The sequence below is a fragment of the Lepus europaeus genome, chromosome 6, assembly GCF_033115175.1.
Source record: "Lepus europaeus isolate LE1 chromosome 6, mLepTim1.pri, whole genome shotgun sequence".
Taxonomy (NCBI): Eukaryota; Metazoa; Chordata; class Mammalia; order Lagomorpha; family Leporidae; genus Lepus; species Lepus europaeus.
The window spans coordinates 23,315,217-23,336,196 of record NC_084832.1 but is presented as its reverse complement, the minus strand read 5'-3'; the positions used below and the strand labels follow the sequence as shown (position 1 = coordinate 23,336,196).

The following is a 20,980-nucleotide window of genomic DNA, read 5'->3' as shown; positions in this document are numbered from 1 at the left end:
GTCATGGTTACGTTTGGATTATGGATTTGGGGGAAGAATATCAGAGATATGAAGTGCTAACCTGATTGAATCATATGAGAAATAAGTCATAGTATTAGATGGGCATTGCTTGTGATAGTTGATTATATGGATAAGCACAGGGGTGTCTCCTGATCCCAACTTTATCCTTCCCCCACTCACATTTTCTGCACATATTGTTATAAGACTATCCCTAAACCTTATCCATGTTCAAAGGAGATGAAATTCAGTTCCACATACTACATGGAGAATGTTCAAAAGTTTCTGGACATTTGAAAATCACTACAGTATTTAATAATAATTACTTGGGGAGTAATAATTTGAGGCTATGCAAAATCCCATTTAAAGCTTTAATCATTAACATTAGCATGCACCTGCAGATGTCATAGGTAAGAATTAGTCCTAGTTGGTTCTAATGGTGATTTTTCTTTGTCCTCCTATCTTCTAAATTTATTACTTGGAATTCTTCTCTAAGGAAAACTTGCCTCTTTCTCAAATGTTTATATAATAGATTACTTGTTTTCTAATAAATTATTTATATCACATATGAATTTAATATTTGTGTTATAATCTAATACTTTTGTTGCTTTTATGATTGCTTGAATTTTTCCAGATTTAGCAATTTGGAGCTTTCAGGTTGGTTCCTGTGTCCCTTTGATAAGTCCATATCCTCTAAATTGGTGAATGTATTCTTATTTTTCTGGCATTACAACATGCTACTGATTCTTAGTTTCTGAGTCACACCTTCATTACTTGGCATTTCTTCACTGAATCACAAATTAATTGGAGAACTGTTTCAAAAGTTAACGTTAAGAGTTCTAGCTTTGTTTATTGATGGAACTGTCCATCTCAGTAGATCAAGCAAGGAAATATATGTGTATTTTATCCTGTGTATACACATGCATCTGTAATTATATCTACTTTTTTCTCTCTGGGTCTCTCAAAGTAAACATAACGTCACACTGATATCACTGACTCTTAATCCCAGAGGATTATTTGTGTTTTTTTTTTTTCTCTTACAATGAAAATCCTGGATCTCTACCATTTATTGATGTATTCAACTCTAATTTACATGTAAAATAGATTTAGAATTGATAAGGATCTAACTTTACAAGTAATAAACTAACAAATTAAAAGATAGGTTTTATATATTGGTATTTTCTTTTTTAACTTATGGGTAAAACATTCCTTTTCAATGTCAATTAACTTAGGTCCCTTAACTTTAGCCCCTTTCAATGAGACAATGCCACATGTTTGTAATACATTTAGATACCACAATATTTGTTTGATTTATAAAATTTACTTAGTGTAATATCCCCCTTTATTATATCAGGATCTATATTTTAAAAATGCTGAGAGATCTTTTTTCTTTTTTTTAAATATTTATTTATTTATTTGAAAGGCAGAGAGAGAGAGAGAGAGAGAGGGAAATAGAGACAGAGACAGAGACAGATCTTCTGTCCCCTGGTTCACTCCCCAGATGGTCGTAACAGCTGGAATGGGGCAAAGCTGAAACCAGGAGCCAGGAGCTTTTTCCAGGCCTCCCACATGAATGCAGGGCCCTAAACTCTTGGGTCATGTACCATCATTTTTATTATTTTCTATATGAAAATTTTCCATTAACAGATATTATATCAGTGGAGTGCTCTCTTGTATATGCTTTTGCAAAACTTGCTACTGTAAATCATGAAAAATGAAAAAAATAACTCATTAATTCTTTCCCTTTATAAGACATTATAAAAGCTATTAGTGTGGTACTTTGAAAATAAACATGATTTTCTTAATAAGATTCCTTTCTGCAGAGGCTAAGCAAATATTATTGTGATCTTTTTGTTTTCATTTTAACCAAATGTGAATCAGAGATGTTTGAGGTAACAACTTCTCCTTCCATAAAAATAAGATGCCTCAGACATGAATGGAATATTGGAGTTGCATTTGTAACTTTTAGTATGCTGCTGCATATTTTTCCTTTCACTGCCACTTATAATATTTAGCTCACAAGCCTGGTAACAAAAGTCATAATCCCTTTTATTTCTTAGATTTCTTTTAATTTTGCAATGACATACTTTAAATTTATTTTATAATTACAAAGAAAGACAAATATCATGTTTTCTCTGATTTGTGATAACTAGTATATAGAGTACAAAAGTTGTAGTGCATATGATCAAATTGACATCTTGAGTTTTGATTGTTGATTCTATCCATCATACTCCTGAAACAGTGATCTTTCTATTTGCTACTTGTTGAATTCTTTATTTAGTGGAAGAAAAAAACCTTTTCTTTAAATACAAAATTAGTTCTATGAACCAGTAAAGTATAAGCTGGAAGAAAAACATATTTAAAATTTACATAATCACATTTCTTACCATATTTGCTCTGATAAAAAGTTTTGACATTAGGAATTTAAATCAATATCTAAATATTAGCATTCTGTTATGTAACTAAAGTTAATATATAGAATCTTTTTGAAATGAAAACTATATAGAAATTTCATTGATGATAAAGATACTTAGTAGACCAGTGTGGAGGCCATTTTTATCATAATATTAGAATAAATTATTTTAAATTGGAAAAATAATAACATTCCAAAAAAAGAGAATCATACCATAGCAAATGTTGTGAGAACTAGTCAAGATAGGAATCCAAGAGGATTACTTTGATATTTTCTATATCCTATATTATACAATGAAAATGCTTTGTTTATTCTTTTAAAAGGAGGAAGTCTTCCCCTTAATTCAGATATATTCCCGACAAATAGCTAGTCTCATTTGCCAGCCATCCCATTAAAATGCAGCACAGGTGAAAAGCACAAAGAGTTGCTAGCATATTGCTCTTAGGATTATTTATATTTAAATGTCAAAATCAAGCCCCTGTTTTATATTAATTTTTACAATATTCAATACTTTATAGTTTTCTGAGTGTATAACGTTAATCATATTGGAAGTAAAACTCACCTAGAGTAAGTCTGAAATAAATTATTAGATTATGATAGAATGCCTCCAAGAATACTTTTTAAAAGTAGAGAAGTGGACTTTTTAAAAAAATATTTTATTAATTTATTAATACTTAAAAACTATTTTATTGGGGCTAGCACTGTGGCATAATATGCCCATGGCACTGGCATCACATATGGGTACAAGTTGGTGTTCCAATCCAGTTCCTGTTGCAATCCAGCTCTCTGCTTATGGCCTGGGAAAGCAGTGGAAGATGGCCCAAGTGCTTGGACCCCTGCACCCACATGGAACACCAGGAAGAAACTCCTGCATACTGGCTTCAGATTGGCGCAGCTCCAGGTGTAGTGGTCATTTGGGGAGTGGGCCAGCAGGTGGAAGACTTTTCTCTGTCTCTCCCTCTGTGTATGTAACTGTCTCTCAAATAAATGAATGAAAATGTTATTACTAACATACTTTATAAGCTTATTTGTTTTAGAAATAGGTAATACACAGGTCTCCCAATTGGGTGCAAGAGCCCAAGCACTTGGGCCATCTTCCATTGCTTTCCCAGGTACATTAGCAGGGATATGGATCAGAAGTAGAGCAGACAGGAATTGAACCAGTGTGCATCTTGAATGCTGGCACTACAGGCAGAGGATTAACCTTTTATGCCACAGTGTTGGACCCTACATTTAAATATTTGAGAAGCAGTTTCAATCTATGCCATGTAATAAATCTTTTGATTTTGCATTAAGTAATTTGTAATTATTATCTCCAATATTCCATGGTTGCACCAGTATTTTTCACATTTATTGATTTTTGCATTTGCAACAAATATGCCATGATATTGATATCATATTTATAAACTGGCATATGTAAATATGTCATATTTAAGTTGTTAACTACTCATATCTAAAGATACACATTAAAAATGATTAAGCCAGCAGAAATGACACAAAACATATCAGCAAGTTTGCATTTTCAACTAAATCATTATACTTTTGAAATAACAACCAAATAGTGAATCTGGAAGGATTTGGAGCCTTCCAGATACCATGAGGAGCTATTGGTCAGGGATGGAAGGTTTAGTCTGACAAAGAGAGGTTTGTAACCTTGGGTTAGAGTTACCATAACAGTGCCAGTGAGCTGGGGACCTCATAGAAAACCTGTTTGTTGTGTTATTCTTCTTGGGATAACAGCCATATTAAAAATCATGAGACAGGAAATATAAAAAACGACCAGGTCTTTTTAAAACTGATTTGGATTTGAATTTAAGGAAATATTGTTGTGCATTTGGGGAATCCCATCTTCTTAATTTCCACTGTGTAGCTGTACTAACTCATCTGTCAGCATGAAAGCTAATTTTTAGTTCAAGCCATTTCTATATTTTGAGACTGAAACCTACCCTGCAAAACACAGTTTTCTAGGTATTACACAAGGATAAGAAAAAAAATTGTTTTCTTCTTTTCAAAAAGCTCAAAGCATTGCAAGGAAGATAAATATAAAAATAAGAAAGCACTAGGATGATAGGAATAGAGTAGAATTCAAAATGCAATTGAGGGATCAGGAGAAGGAATACCCAACTCACTAGAGGACTTACAGGAAGTTTGTACAAAGTAGGTTAAACATGTGCTGAATCTTCAATCATGAGGGGAAAGCTGCAAATAGACACAATGGAGGAGAATGGTTGAGATGAAAGGTGTCTTTATGAGGCAAACAAAAGAGAAAATATAACAGTATAAGGTGTATTGGTAGTAATAAATTTAAATATTATGAAATGATAAATTCTATCATAATTGCATGGGTATTACTCAGTGTCAATTTACTGGAAAGTATTAAGTTGTGGAATAATGAAATCAGGCTTATGTTTAGTGACTGCATGTAATAAATTCACTGTTTGTTGCTAATATTTTTCAATTGACAAGTAATATTCAAAGCACTATGAAGCTATATGTTCATCTAAGGTGAAAGCATAAGAAAGAATGTGCTTAATAGTAATAAATCTTCTAGGACCTTTGTAATTTAATTCATTTATAACCTCTTCATAAATATGCTAGTTAAGAGTTTTATTAAAGCTTATGATATTACAAAAATACATTATCATTTTCCACCAGTGCTAGCACATATTTGCCAATAGAATAGATTTATTACAACCAAATAGGAAAAGAGAAATGTTTTTATTTGCTCTTTAGCTTTGTCTAATTTTGTTTCTTTACCTCTGGAGCTTTGCCCCAGATCCACAATATTTTAAAATTGCTTTCTAATGTTTAAAATTGTTTTCCTAAAGACTCATCTCTCTTTTATATACAAAAGACATATATTTCATAACATAAATACAGTGTAAAGTTCAAGAAAATATTTAACATCCCTATATTCTTCACTTATTTCTCCAAAATTGTGTATGTACTAGACTCACCACTCAATATTTTTAAAAATGAAATGAGACAAACAAGATATCTACCATAGTGGAATTGTGATTTGCTATAAAAACATGGAAAATAAAATAAATTACCAAATAAATATAGATTATTTGAGTGATATGAGGAAAATTCTCTGGTTCTGTGACAGAGAATAACAAAAATCGCCTCTCTGTGGCCAGGGTTGTGGCATACTAGGTTAAGCCTCCAGCTGCAATGTAAGCTTCACATATGGACACTAGGTTGAGACCCAGCTGCTCCACTTCTGACCCAGCTCCCTAGTAATGCACCTGGGAAAACAGTGGAAGTTGTCCCAAGTGCTTGGTTCCCTGAACTCACACGAGAGACCTGGAAGAAACTCTTGGCTTCTGACTTTGGCCTAGCTCAGCCCCAGGTGTTGAGGCAATTTGGGGGTAGAACCAACAGATGGAAAAATCTCTCTTGCTGTATCATCCTCTCTGTGTAACTTCCCCTTTCAAATAAATAAACTAAATCTTTGTAATAAAAAAAGTAATAAGAATGGCCTACCACTGAGAGTTTAGGATGCTAGGGGCAACCAATGTCAGAGGGCAGGGGAGAACATTTGGCCAAAAGTGAATAAATTCAAATTTTGTGAATTTAGTCAAGAGTATGGCATATTTATTCAGGAATCATCAAAGGCCATTGTGATTACAAAATAATAAATGAATTACGGTGTCATAAACAATGAAATCACTGAATTGGGATAAGATCATGCAATGATTTATGGTTCATGATAAAATGTATTAAGTTTCTCCAGAGAAACAGAACCGATAGTATATCTTCCTATCTATCTTCTATCTATAAAAGGAGACTTATAATAGAATGTGCTTAGTGTGATTACAGATTTCTAGAAGTCTCACAATGATAATCTGCCACCTATAAATCAGAATATCAGGAAAGCCAATGGTAAAATTAATTCTGAGTTCAAGGCCTATGGGAAGATGCATGTTTAATTTGGAGATTTGATGATTGTTTATAGCCCTTGTCTCTACTGCTGAGGAACAGTGTTTTCTTCTTCTTCTTCTTACTATTTATTGAATCCTCCTTAGTGTAGGGTTAATCTTATGAGTATAAAGTAAACTGAAAGTAGATCATTGTAAAAATTAACAGGAGGAATAAGAAAGGAAGAAGGAGGAAGAGAGTTGGGCGTGTGTGCAGGAGGGAGGGTAGGATGGGAAGTATCACTGTGTTCCTAATCTATATGCATGAAACACACGAAATTTGTTTACATTAAATGTAAAAAATTTCAGTCTCTCCTTCACCTCCATATCCTCAACAGATCACTTAGTGTCTGTCCACATTGGTGAGAGCAATCTTTATTCAGTGTACAATTTAGTCACTAGTCTCTGGAAACACGCCTGGTAGACACACATAGAAATAATGTTTCACTGGCCAAGGGCATTCAGATTTAGCCTTAGTAAGTTGACACATAAAATAATCATTTAAAAGTTTAAAATTCCCTTCTATGGGTAATGAGAAACCATGGATTTTAACCTGAAAAATGAGGTAATTTCATCTTTCAGTGTCACACTTGCTCAGTGGAGAGGCTGGTGAAAAGACAGAAAAGAAAGACACCAGGAAGCCAAAGCGTGCACTGGAATAAGTGGCAGTGACGTTACTAAAACTGGAGAATTGAAGTGTGGGTTTGCTCTCTGAGGAATAATTAGGAGGTGATATGGAAAAGCTTTGGAGGTTAGTTGAACATAACTGTATACAATTTTTAGGAAGAGTTCCATGTCTCATTACTGACTTTGGATAGAATCCTCTTTTTCCTAAATTATATAATTAAGTCTACACAGTTTTCTTGGGAAAGGCAGCAGCAAAAGCATAAAGGAAATATTTCACTAACCACTAACCAACACTAACACTAACCAACAAAATGGACTATGATAACCCCAAACATTCAGTTTGCTAGAAGTATGAGTTAGTGTAAAATATAGTCTAAAATTAATACAAATGTCTGTACTATCTCTCTGTACTAGCTAATGTCTATACTAGTTATACTCTTTTATCAAATCATGAATTATTAAAAAAGTTAAACAGTTAAAAGGGGTTAAAAATATTACAGAAATGACAAGAACCAAATTCAGGAAGCAAACAGAGGGAATTCTGGCAAACTCCAGTAACATTTCATAAAAATTTTAAATTAAATGTGTAGATCAGACATGGATAACAGAAATTTCATCTCTGGAAGACTTAACCCACGTTTCAGACCAACATAGTGTCACAAGGTAGGGAAAGCTTTGAATTTTAGACCAAACATTTCTTAACACTCCTTGAATTCCTTCCAATTAAAAGAGGAGTTCCAAGGAATGGATGGTTAAACTAATGGTTTAGATGGCCATATCCTGCACTGGAGTTCCTGGGTCCTTCACTGGTTCCAGTTCGTGAGAAGTTATTCACCAATGCCTATCCTGGGAAGCAGAAGTGATGCCTCAAGCACTTGGATTCTTGCCAGCCTCAAAGGAGACATGTCTGCATTTCTGGCTTTTGGATCAGGTTCCAGCCCAGTTCTGGCCATTCTGGGCATGTGAGGAGTGAATCTGCTGAAGAGAGCTGCTACCTTCTGTCTGTCTGTCTGCCTCTCTCTTCCTCTCCCTATTCTCTAAGAACCCTATTGTTTAAATTTATTCATTTCTGATATTCCACTTTTCTCCTAGTGTTAATTCGCATTAATATTTTTTCTTTACCTAGGTTTGCTTCATTACATATTGTAGTGTTTCTCTTTCTCAGGTACATAATCAGTGAATTTATTATTATTTATCTTAGATAATGAGATTATGAGGCAAAGTACTATCCTCTAAGTACAGATTGACCATATTTTATGTACAAGAAAACTTCAATAAGTTCATTTAAAAATGAGAATAAAAGATAAAATAAGGGCAAGAGCACTGTGTGAAGCAAGATAAACTGCCTGGTGGGATGTCTGCAGCCCATATCTGAGTGCATAGTTTTGGTTTCTGCTAGTGTGCACCTTGGGAGATAGCAGATGAGGGCTCAAGTACCTGGGTTAATTGTGTGCAATATCCAGATGGAGTTTCCAGCTCCTTTTCTTAGGACTGGCCCAGTTCCAGGTGTTGTAGGCATTTGGGGAGAGAAAGCACAAGAAGTTTTCTCTATTTTCCTCTCTCTGTCACTCTGTCTTTCAAATAATACTTATACAAATAAATAAACTTTGAAAGTTAAACAGTAAAATCTATACATTTAAATTTTATTTCTCATCGTAAGCTCTGTATAGTACAAGACATTTTATAAACAGATTAACAGCCACTTAGTTCATCCCTGTAGAACTGAGGATCATAGGGGTTTTATACAGTCTTACATTATTAGCTGGAAAAAATAAAAACACTTTGAAGATTTTTTTAAGATTAGAAAACAAAAAGATGTCAGTGGAGACAATAAGAAATAGCGTAAAATGATTAATGACCAAATCAAGGAAAGTTTTCCTTAAACATTAAATTACCATTCTGGAAAAGATAAATGAAATGATAAAATATAATACATCGCCCAAGCCTGTGTTTTAATAACTAAAATGAATGCTAATTATTTAATTATTTTATGGAAAGTTTTCCAAGTTATTATAATTTAATCTCAGCTTAAGTGTTTCTGCATGCAGGATTTTTTTTTAGTGTTACATTTAATATAAAAGGTAAAATAATTTCAGCATTTTTCTGATAGCCTTCTCGGAATTCTTTAACTGCCTGTCTTCCTCTCATAAATTTGTTACAGTTGCCAAGGGATATTATACTCTTATCAAATCCTCCATGAAATACAACATTAAGTGATTTCCCACAAATACTGCATGTATTTCCTACACATCCTATTTTAGTTTTTTTCAAAACCCACAGCCAAAGAAAAAGAAATAACATAAATAGAATGAAGACAAAAATTGTTTCATGGCACTGAAAAATCTTCATTCTCAATAGTGCTCAAACAAATGAATCCCCTGCTCCTCCTCAGTAGGAAAACCACATTTCTTGAGAGATGAGCTCTAGCATCCAATCATTCTAGTCCACAAAAAGAAAGGAGCAAGTCTGTTTTACGTGTCAATAATTTTAAAATCCATCTTAATTATTTCAGTATTAACTACTTAATATTCATTTATTTTTAGTTTTAGTTTATTTTATTTATTTAAATTTATTTGACAGGTAGAGTTATAGACAATGAGAGAGAGAAACAGAGACAAAGGTCTTCCTTCCATTGGTTCACTTCCCAAAGGCCTGCCACGGCCGGCACTGCGCCGATCGGAAGCCAGGAGCCAGGTGCTTCTTCCTGGTCTCCCATGCGGGTGCAGGGCCCAAGCACTGCCTTCCCGGGCCACAGCAGAGAGATGGCCTGGAAGAGGAGCAGCTGGGACTAGAACCCGGCACCCATATGGGATGCCGGTGCTGCAGGCAGAGGATTAACCAAGTGAGCGCCGGCCCCAACAAACTTAATATTTAAAACATATTTAATAATATTTAATATTGTGCATGCTTAAGTGCTGGGAGGTTCTACTTTTCACACAATTACAACCCAAGATACATTTTTTAAAAATTAATTAATTAATTAACTGTGAAAGATCTATAGAGAGGGAGAGACAAAGAGAGACATCCAAGATCTATTGGTTCACTCCCAGATGGTTGCAATGGCCAGGCTGAGCCAGGTCCAACCTAAGAGCTAGGAGTTTCATCTGAGTCTCCCACGTGGGTGTCAGGGACCAAAGTACTCAGTCATCTTCTCTGCTATTCCTGGACCATTATCAGGGAGCTGGATCTAAAGTGGAGCAACTGGAGCACAAACTGGCACCCATATGGGATGCCCACATTGCAGGTGGGGGATTTACCCACTAAACCCGCCTCTGGCCCCCTCAAAAGACATTTTTTAACAGAAATATCATTCTTAGTTCTATACTTAACTAACAAACATGATTGGTAAGTCTGGTTCCATTTTTATTTATTTATTTATTTATTTGACAGGTAGAATTACAGACAGTGAGAGAGAGAGAGACAGAGAGAAAAGTCTTCCTTCCATTGGTTCACTCCCCAAATGGCCATAAAGGCCGGAGCTGCACCAATCCAAAGCCAGGGGCCAGGTGCTTCTTTCTGGTCTCCCATGCAGGTGCAGGGGCCCAAGCACCTGGGCCATCTTCCACTGCTTTCCAAGGACACAGTAGAAAGCTGTACTGGAATAGGAGCAACCGGGACTAGAACCCAGCGCCCATATGGGATGCCAGCGCCGCAGGCGGAGGATTAGCCTAGTGTGCATGGTGCCTCCATATTTTTTTTAAAGATTTATTTATTTATCTGAAAGAATTACACAGAGAAGGAGAGGCAGAGAGAGAGAGAGAGAGAGAGAGAGAGAGAGAGAGGTCTTCCATCTGCTGGTTCACTCCCCAGATGGCCATAATGGCAGGAGCTGCGCCAATCTGAAGCCAGGAGCCAGGCGCTTCTTCTGGGTCTCCCACATGGGTGCAGGGGCCCAATAACTTGGGCCATCTTCTACTGTTTTCCCATGCCATAGCAGAGAGCTAGATCAGAAGTGGAACAGTTGGAACACGAACCAGCACCCATATGGGATACCAGCACTGCAGGCAGCGGCTTCGCTGGCTATGCCACAGTGCTGGCCCCTCCATATTCTTAATAGAGAAAATTAAGGAACCCTCAAGATAGCTCCTTAAGTGAAAAAAAAATTAGTTAATGGAATGAAAGTGACTTGTCAAATGCTTTGAAGCAATCTAGCTTTGCAAAGCTTTGTAAATGATCAAAGTAATTAAAACAATCTTGCTAAGAAACATATGCCTGAATTCTAGAAAGGTAAACTCATTTATTGACCTAAAAGGGAAACATGCTAAAGATTTCACAACTACACAATAAAGCTATGCATAGAAAACTACAAAATTACAGTAATTGAAATACATCTACTCATTAAAGCAAGTTCTCAACAAGTTTTAAACATTCAGAACTGATGTTTTCAGTATTTGAAACTTCATGTGCTTATTTAATTTTACAAAGCAAAAACTAATAATTGGTTATAAGATTATTTGTTTTATGACTATGATATCCATAGAAATTCCACTGGAAAACTAATGGAAGAAATTGAGGAAAACATGAATGAATAATTTATTCTGATGAATCAGTTTAATTAAAGATATTTCACATCAAGAATATTTGAGAGGAATGTCCTCAGATGTACTGTAATTGTAATTCTAGATTACAATAGTACTATAATTGTCAACTTTTATTCAATAATTTTATGATCTAAATAAATTTCATTATATTTAATATTAGCTTAAATTTCATTATATTTAATATGAGCTTATTTCATGTTGACATATGGAATAGATCTTAACTTTCTTTTAAGGACTATTTCATATTTTAATTGTGACATTATACACTGAATAATGGATCTTTTATCCAAAAGATCCCTTATCTTAATCTCCAGATCCTATGACTATGTTATATTATATGGGAAAGGAACTTTGCAGATGTGATTAAGGATCGTGAGATGGAGAGATGAGCCAGATTGTCCAGGTAAGCTCAATGGAGTCGCATGTGTCCTTATGAAGAGTTATTATAGTCAGGGGTGAACAGAGAAGATACCATAAAGAAAGACAAAGATAATATGTGTTCTTTCCTCCACAAGAATAGATTGAGGACTCTAAAAGTCGAGAAGACAAGGAAATAGATGGTGCCTTAGGGTCTCTAGAATGAACTGTCTTTACTGATATAAAACCTGTAGCTTAATTAGACTGCTATTAGACTCCTGACCTTGGCCGGCGCTTTGTGGCACCGGCACACCGGGTTCTAGTTCCGGTCGGGGCACCGATCCTGTTCCGGTTGCCTCTCTTCCAGGCCAGCTCTCTGCTGTGGCCAGGGAGTGCAGTGGAGGATGGCCCAAGTCCTTGGGCCCTGCACCCCATGGGAGACCAGGATAAGTACCTGGCTCCTGCCATAGGATCAGTGCGGTGCGCCGGCCGCAGCACGCCGGCCATGGTGGCCATTGGAGGGTGAACCAACGGCAAAAGGAAGACCTTTCTCTCTGTCTCTCTCTCTCACTGTCCACTCTGCCTGTCAAAAAAAAAATTTTTTTAAAAATTTAAAAAAAGGAAAAAAAAAGAAAAAGACTCCTGACCTCAAAAACAGTGAAGTAAAAAATTCACTCCTTTGGAACATTTGTTTATGTTTTTTTTTTCATAGCAGCAATAGTCAACTAGTTCACATCTTGACACCAAAAGTGGGATTATGTTTTTTTTTTATATTTATTTATTTGACAGATAGAGTTAGATAGTGAGAGAGACAGAGAGAAAGGTCTTCCCAAATGGCCGCTGTGGTGGGCACTATGCCAATCCGAAGCCAGGAGCCAGGTGCTTCCTCCTAGTCTCCCATGTGGGTGCAGGAGCACAAGCACTTGGGCCATCCTCCATTGTGTTCCTGGGCCACAGCAGAGAGCTGGACTGGAAGAGCAACATGATTAAAATTCCTTGCCAACGTACACAAGAGAAACTAGAACACAACATATTTGTTCCCCAAATGGCATTTTGCAATAGGCACAGGATACAAATTATATAATTGATTTTTCAAAAGAAATAATATGTAAAGAAAAAAATATTTCACTAGTTCCAATAAAATTCAAATCCCACTGGCTGGTTGTTTGGTTTTAAGTCCTGGGAATAGTCATGACATGAGCTGCCAAGGTTAGAGAAGCCTTTTGAGTCCACAAACTCCACCAGTATATAAACAGGACCATATGCAAATTGGAAGTTCTCTCCTTCCTTCAGAGAAAAGTACCTCCTTCTTTGATAGCCCCTTTTTTCCACTGGGGTCTCACTCACAAAGATCCTTCATGTAGAAAAAATTTTTGCCATGGTGTCTTGGCTTTCATGCCTGAAATGCTCTCATGGACTTTTCAGTCAGATCTGAATGCCTTAAGGGCTGATTCTGAGATCAGAGTGCTGTTTAGGGCATTTATCATTCTATGAGTCTGATGGGTGGACTGCTTCCTATATTGGAACATTCTTTCCTCTATTGTTATTACCAGACACCTGGTCTTATTTATGTGTTCCCTTTGACACTTATTCCTATCTATGTGACCAGTTATGTACTTAATATGATCACTTTAGTATGTAAGATGGCATTAGTATCACCCAGCTTAATGGAATTTGGAGTCCCATAGGAAGCTTTTAGCTTTACCCTTAGGGGTAAGTCCGTAGGAATGTGTGCAGAACTGTACAACTCCTCCCTCTGTTATTCCCACTTTTATATTTTACTGGGATATATCTTCAATTGAATTTATTAACCTCTGATTAATTCTATGCTAAATAAAGAGTTCAGTCAATGGTATTAAGTAGGAAAAATAATGAAAATAATAAGATAATAAACTGTTCCTCTACAATCAAGACAAGGGCTGTTCAAGTCATTGCTTAAGATAGTGTCAATTTCAGGTTTCCTTTTAGTTGTTCTATTAGCTTGCAGAAATCAGGGAGAAAATATGGTATTTATCTCTTTGTGACTGGCTTATTTCATGAAGTATGATGTTTTCACCCTTTTTTTTTGCAAATGACTAGATTTCAATTTTTTTACCATTGTACAGTATTCAATAGAGTACATATCTATAATTTCTTTATCCAATCTTCCAGTGATAGGCATTTAGGTTGATTCTATGTCTTAGCTATTGTGAATTGAGCTGCAACAAACATAAAGGTACAGATAACTCTTTTATTTGTTGATTTCATTTCTGTGGGTAAATTCCGAGCAGTGGGATGGCTGGCTCATATGGTAGGACTATATTCAGATTTCTGAGGTATCTCCAAATTGTCTCCCATAGTGGTTTTATCAGTTTGTATTCCCACCAACAGCAGACAAGGGTACCCTTTCCCCCATATCTTCAACAGCATTTGTTGTTTGTTGATTTCTGTATGGAAGTCATTATAATTGAGGTGAGGTGAAACCTCATTGTGGTTTTGATTCACATTTCCATGATGGCTAGTGATCCTGGACATTTTTTCATGTGTCTATTGGACATTTGAATTTCCTTTTTTGAAAAATATTTAAGTCTTTTCCCACCATTTAACTGGGTTGTTTGTTTTGTTGTTGTGGAGTTTTTTGGTCTCTTTATAGATTCTGGTTATTAATCAGTTGCATAGTTTGCAAATAATTTCTCCCATTCTGTTGGTTGCTACTTCACTTCCCTGACTGTTAAAATGCCGTACAAAAACTTCTCAATTTGAAGTAGTCCAATTTGTTAATTTTGACATTGACTGTGCCTCTGGGTTTTTTTCCAAGGACTCTTTCTATGGCAATGCCTTCAGGGTTTCCCCATTGTTCAATAATTTGATGATGTAGAGTCATAGATTTAGAGACTGTCCTTGCTGAAGGGATTTGTTTTAGCTAACTGATCAAATATAAGTTTGTGGCAAATGATTGGATTAATTTCTAGTGATTCTATTCTGTTCCATTGGTCTATCCATCTATTTTTGTATCAGTATCAGGCTGTTTTGATTAAAAATGCATTGTGGTATATCTTGAAATATGGTATTGCGATTCCTCCAGCTTTGTTTTTGTTTTATAACATTGCTTTAGCTATTCAAGTTCTCCTCTGTCTGCATATGAATTTTAGCATCATTCTTTTCTAGATCTGAGAAGAATGTCTTTGGTATTGCATTGAATCTGTAAAATGCTTTTGGAAGAACTGAAATTTTGATGATGCTGATTCTTCCAATTCAAGAATATGTAAGATTTTTCCAATTTTGTATCTTATTTTATTTCATTCTTTAATGTTTTGTAATTCTCATTGTAGAGATCTTTGATATCCTTGCTTAAATATATTCCAAGGTATTTGATTTTTTTGGAGCTATTGTGAATGGCATTGATGGAGACTTCAATACTCCACTTTCAACAATGGACAGATCAACAAACTGAAAATCAGCAAGGAAACAGCAGATGTAATCAACCCCAAAGCCCAAACATACCTAGTCCTACAGTTGCAGAATATACATTCTTCTCGGCAGTGCATGGAACTTTCTCTAGGTTTGACCACATACTAGGCCATTAAGGAAGGCTCAGCAAATTCAAAAAACAAACAAACAAACAAACAAACAAAATCATACTATGCTTCCCCTCAGACCACAAGGGAATGAAGCTGGAAATCAGCAACTCAGGAATCTCTAGAACATATGCAAGCACATGGAGGCTGAACAACATGTTCCTGAATGAACAGTGGGTCATAGAAGAAATCAAAAGGGAAATCAAAAAAATTCTGGAAACAAATGAAAACAACACAACATATAAAAACTTATGGGATACAGCAAAAGCAGTGTTAAGAGGAAAGTTTATAGCACTGGGTGCCTACATCAAGAAATTGGAAAAGCACCAAATAAATGAACTATCAATGCATTTCAAGGATCTAGAAAACAACAGCAAGCCAAAATCAAAACTAGTAGGGAAAAATAAATAATTAAAATGAGTGAAGAAATCAACAAAATTGAAACCTGAAAAACAATACAAAATATCAGCAAAATGAAGAGCTGGTTTTTTGGAAAACTAAACAAATGGACACACCATTGTCCCAACTAACCAAAAAAAGGAGAGAGAAGACTCAAATCAATAAAATTAGAGATGAAAAAGGAAATGTAACAAGAGCCATCACAGAAATAAAAATAATCATCAAAATTACTACAAAGAACTGTATGCCAACAAGCTGTGAAACCTAGAAGAAATGGATAGATTCCTCGACACATGCAACCTACTAAAATCGAGCCATGAAGACATAGAAAAGCTAAATAGACCCATAACCGAAATTGAAATTGAATCACTAATAAAGGCCCTCCCAACAAAGAAAATCCCAGGACCAGATGGCTTCACTTCTGAATTCTACCAGACATTTAAAAAAAAAAAACTAACTTCAATTCTTCTCAAGCTATTCAAAATAATTGAAAGGAGGGAATCCTCTCAAATTCTTTCTATGAAGCATCACCTTAATTCCTAAACCTGAAAAAAATGTAACAGAGAAAGAGGATTATAGATCAATTTCCCAGATGAACATAGACTCAAAAATCATCCACTAAATTCTAGCCAATTGAATCCAAAACACATCAGAAAGATCATCCACCCAGACCAAGTGGGATTATCCATATCCAGCATCATATTGAATGGGGAAAAGTTGGAAGCATTCCCATTGAGATCCATTACCAGACAGGGATTCTGCTCTCACCGTTGCTATTCAATATATCCCTGGAAGTTTAACCTAGAGCCATTAGGGAAGAAAAAGAAATCAAAGGGATACAAATTGAGAAGGAAGAAGTCAAACTATCCCTATTTCCAGATGACACATCTTATATTTAGGGGATCCAAAAGACTCCACAAAGAGACTATTGGAACTCATCTATGAGTTTGGTAAAGTAGCAGGATATACATTCAATATGCAAGTATCAACAGCCTTTGTGTACACGGACAATGCCATCCTGAGAAAGAACTTCTAAGATCAGAAACTTCCTTTTTTTTAAAAAAAAATATGCATTTGAACATGAAGATTACAGAGAGAGGGAGAAATAGAGAGAGAGATCTTCTATCTGCTGGTTCATTCCCTAGATGGCTATAATGGCTGAGGTTGGGCCAGGCCCAAGACAGAGGCCCGGAGTTTCTTCCAGGTCTCCACATGGACACAAGAACCCTAACACTTGGACTATCTTCTGCTGTTTTTTCTCAGGCCATTAACATGGAGATGGATTGGAAGTGGGGCTGTTGGAACAGGCACTGGCTCCCAGATGAGATGCCATCATTGTAGGCAGACGTTTTATCACATTGTACCCAGAAACTTTCTTAATTTTTTTTTTTTTTGACAGGCAGAGTGGACAGTGAGAGAGCGAGACAGAGAGAAAGGTCTTCCTTTTCCATTGCTTCATACTCCAATGGCCGCCATGGCCGGCGCACTGTGGCCGGCGCACCGCGCTGATCCCAACACAGGAGCCAGGTACTTATCCTGGTCTCCCTTGCGGGTGCAGGGCCCAAGCACTTGGGCCATCCTCCACTGCACTCCTGGGCCATAGCAGAGAGCTGGCCTGGAAGAGGAGCAGCCGGAACAGAATCCAGTGCCCAGTATGCTGGCACCGCTAGGTGGAGGATTAGCCTGTTGAGCCACAGTGCCGGTCTAATGTTTTCTTATATTTTATTAAATTATTAACATTACCTTATGTAACATTTATTTATGATGTATCTAATCACTCTCATTTACAATGAGGAAGACAAAAACTCTTAATTCCACATAAATATCTACAATAGGTCAAATTTAAAGACGTTGTCATACTTATATTTATTAAATGAGTAAATATCCCAGGAGTAAAAAGTGGAAATTAAGAATAAAAAGACAATAGATGAATTTCAGAGAATATGAAAATTAAGAATTGAAGAATAAGAATGAGTCAATCAAAGTGAATAAACTACAGGAGTAGTCATTATGAATTAAAAATAGTGCTGCTTGAAACAATATGGGAAGGAGAAATTTAAAGACGAGGCAATGTAATGCAACATAGAAATGGCTTTAATTTGTTTGTATATATAAAAATTAAGGGAAAGCATCTGCTCTGTCTGCTAAGTTATGTATATTTCAAAGTATTATCCTTACACAACAAAATCTGGAGGAAAAGGTAGTTAATATTAAAAATGAACAAAATGTAAAATAATACATCATGTAATGGCCTATGCCTCTGGTTTGTTCCTTTGGGTTCTGACTGATACATGATTGACTGTTAGTACATTTTTAGGAGAAAGAAGAAAGAAGGAAAGTCTAATATTGCAATTAAGTTACATTTTACAATTCTTGCATATAATATCTCCAGTCACACAGATGATTTGTTGACGATATCCATTCAGTCACTGCTGCAAAGCACAAACAGCAGGGTATTTTCTTTAACGGAAACCCAATGAACACTGGAGCCAGTGTCGTGGCACAGTGAGTAAAGCTTCCACCTGTGATGCTGGTCCCACCAGTTTGAAACTCAGCTGCTGCAGTTCTTATCCAGCTCCCTTCTAAAGTTCCTGGGAAAACACCAGAATATGAAGTGAGTGCTTGGGCCCCTGCACCAAAGTGGGAAACCCAGAAGCAGCTCTGGTCTTGGTCTCCTGGCTTTGGCCTGCCCCAGCACTTGCCATTGAAGCTATCTGGGGAGTGAACCAATGCATAGAAATTTCTCTCTCTCTCTCTCTCTCTCTCTCTCTCTCTCTCTCTCCCCCCTCTCCCCTCTTCCTTCTCCCTCTCCTTTTCCCTCTCTAACTCTGTCTTTCACATAAATAAATAAATATTAAAAAATAAACCCAATGAACAAAAAAGGAACCAAATTCATAATGTTCACATATAAATTGCACTTGACATAGTAAGATTAATTGCGATTTGTTTGTGTTCATTTTGATGATGATAGTGGATTGCTCAGTAAGACATTAAAGATTAATGGTAGGCCCTCAGCCTGCCGCTGGCTGCACACCGCTCCTCCAAGCCCCAGCCTCCACCGCAGCCGGTACCGCTCCGGCCCCCGCTGCTGAGTAGACGATGGCTGTACCTCCCACGTTCGCCGATCTTGGCAAATCTGCCAGGGATGTCTTCACCAAGGGCTACAGATTTGGCTTAATAAAGCTTGATTTGAAAACAAAGTCCGAGAATGGATTGGAATTTACAAGCTCGGGCTCGGCCAACACTGAGACCACCAAAGTGACGGGAAACCAAGTACAGGTGGACCAAGTATGGGCTGACGTTTACGGGAAAATGGAACACCGACAACACCTGGGCACCGAGATCACCGTGGAAGACCAGCTTGCACGTGGACTGAAGCTGACCTTTGATTCCTCCTTCTCACCTTAACACTGGGGAAAAAATGCTAAAATCGACAGGGCACAAGCGGGAGCACATCCACCTGGGCTGTGATGGGCTTTCGACATCGCTGGGACCTCCATCCGGGGTGCTCTGGTGCTGGGTTACGAGAGCTGGCTGGCTGGCTACCGGATGAACTTTGAGACTGCCAAGTCCCGAGTCACTCAGAGCAACTTTGCCGTCGGCTACAAGACCGACGAATTCCAGCTCCACACTCATGTGTAGGATGGAACGGAGTTTGGCGGCTCCATTTACCAGAAGGTGAACAAGAAGCTGGAGGCGGCCATCAGTCTTGCCTGGACAGCAGGAAGCAGTAACACTCGCTTTGGAATAGCAGCCACGTATCATACTGACCCTGATGCCTGCTTCTCGGCGACAGTGAACCAGTCAGTCTGATAGGATGAGGATACACTCAGACCTTAAAGCCAGGTATCAAAGTGACGCTCTCAGCTCTGCTGGATGGCAAGAACCTCACGTTAGAGCTTCAGGTTACAGGTGTTACCCTGCGGAGGGACAGAAGTTACCCCAGTCCAAGGAGAGGTCCTTGCAGCTGCAGACTTGGGGGACTTAGTGACTCCCAGAGATGCCAAGTTTCTTTTTTATCTACAAACGGATTCAATGGAAGCTGATACTGTGTAGGCACTTTGTAAATCCACATTGAGTGAATGGAACCCTGGCCTCCTAACCCTGCGAATGAGAGGCGTGTTGTTTGATGGGGTGTACAGACTCATCCGAAAGGGACTTTTTAGACAGATTTTCATGACCTTGCCCCACCCCAGTCCATCATCTCCTCTTTTACACGAAGAGTAGTTTGCTGGGTGTGGTAGCTGTATTCTTCGTGCCATTCTGGGGTGGAGAGGGTGGATGTGACGAAGCCAACAATTCAGCTCGTGTTGTTCAGAGCATGAAATCACTTCTGTAGCTCAGGCGAAGCATGGGGCAGAGCCGGTGTGGTTGTGGTCCTGGGGTGACAATACCCGGAATCTAAATTGGACTTCTGTTGTATTCTCACCACTCAGTTTATTTTTTAGCAGTTTAATGGGTGCATTTTAGAGTCTTTCATTATGTGTGGAATTAGATTCCTCCCCTTCAAATGCTGTAATTAACATAACTTAAAATAAAATGTAAATAAAATATTGAAACTTCAAAAAAAAAGATTAATGGTAGAAACCAAAATCTGGTTGCTTAGTATGCTTTTTTTTAATGAACCTGAGATGCCCTTGTTTGTAGGTCCTCTTAAGCTGATAGAACAAGTAGTATGAAGGTATCTGAGTGTACATTAACGTTAGATTATGCACATGTATACAGATATTTCTATGTGTAGCCATCTGTGTGTAGATTGAGTTAAACGTGAGTTCCTATTGATCTTGTTGACTTAATCCATTATTATATAAATTCTCTTAACCTTTTCCCTTTCCTTTTCTGTTACCTCTCACTCTAAAAGTTAGAAACTTGGTTTGCACTATCTGTAATTCATTCCCTTAATTGTTTAATTCTAGTAAACATGAATAATGGTTTCATAATTGCCCCATGGGAAATATGCTCCTGGGAAGTATTCTATAAAATAAAATATATGCATTTAATTCTGATTTTCAGTTATTTTAGTTTGTTCTGTGATAAACTTGTACTTACAAATTAATGAACATAAATATTTTTGTTATAACAGAAACATGCATAGAAATTATCAGAGAGAAGTCAATGTATATAAAATTCATGTATAGTAAAAAACATTAAAGCATATTAATATCCTGT

General features: G+C 37.0%; 1 pseudogene; it reads left to right on the top strand.

Moving 5' to 3' along the window:
- Positions 1 to 18,910: 18,910 nt before the first annotated feature.
- On the top strand, positions 18,911 to 19,857 carry LOC133762043 (voltage-dependent anion-selective channel protein 1-like; annotated as a pseudogene).
- Positions 19,858 to 20,980: the final 1,123 nt, after the last annotated feature.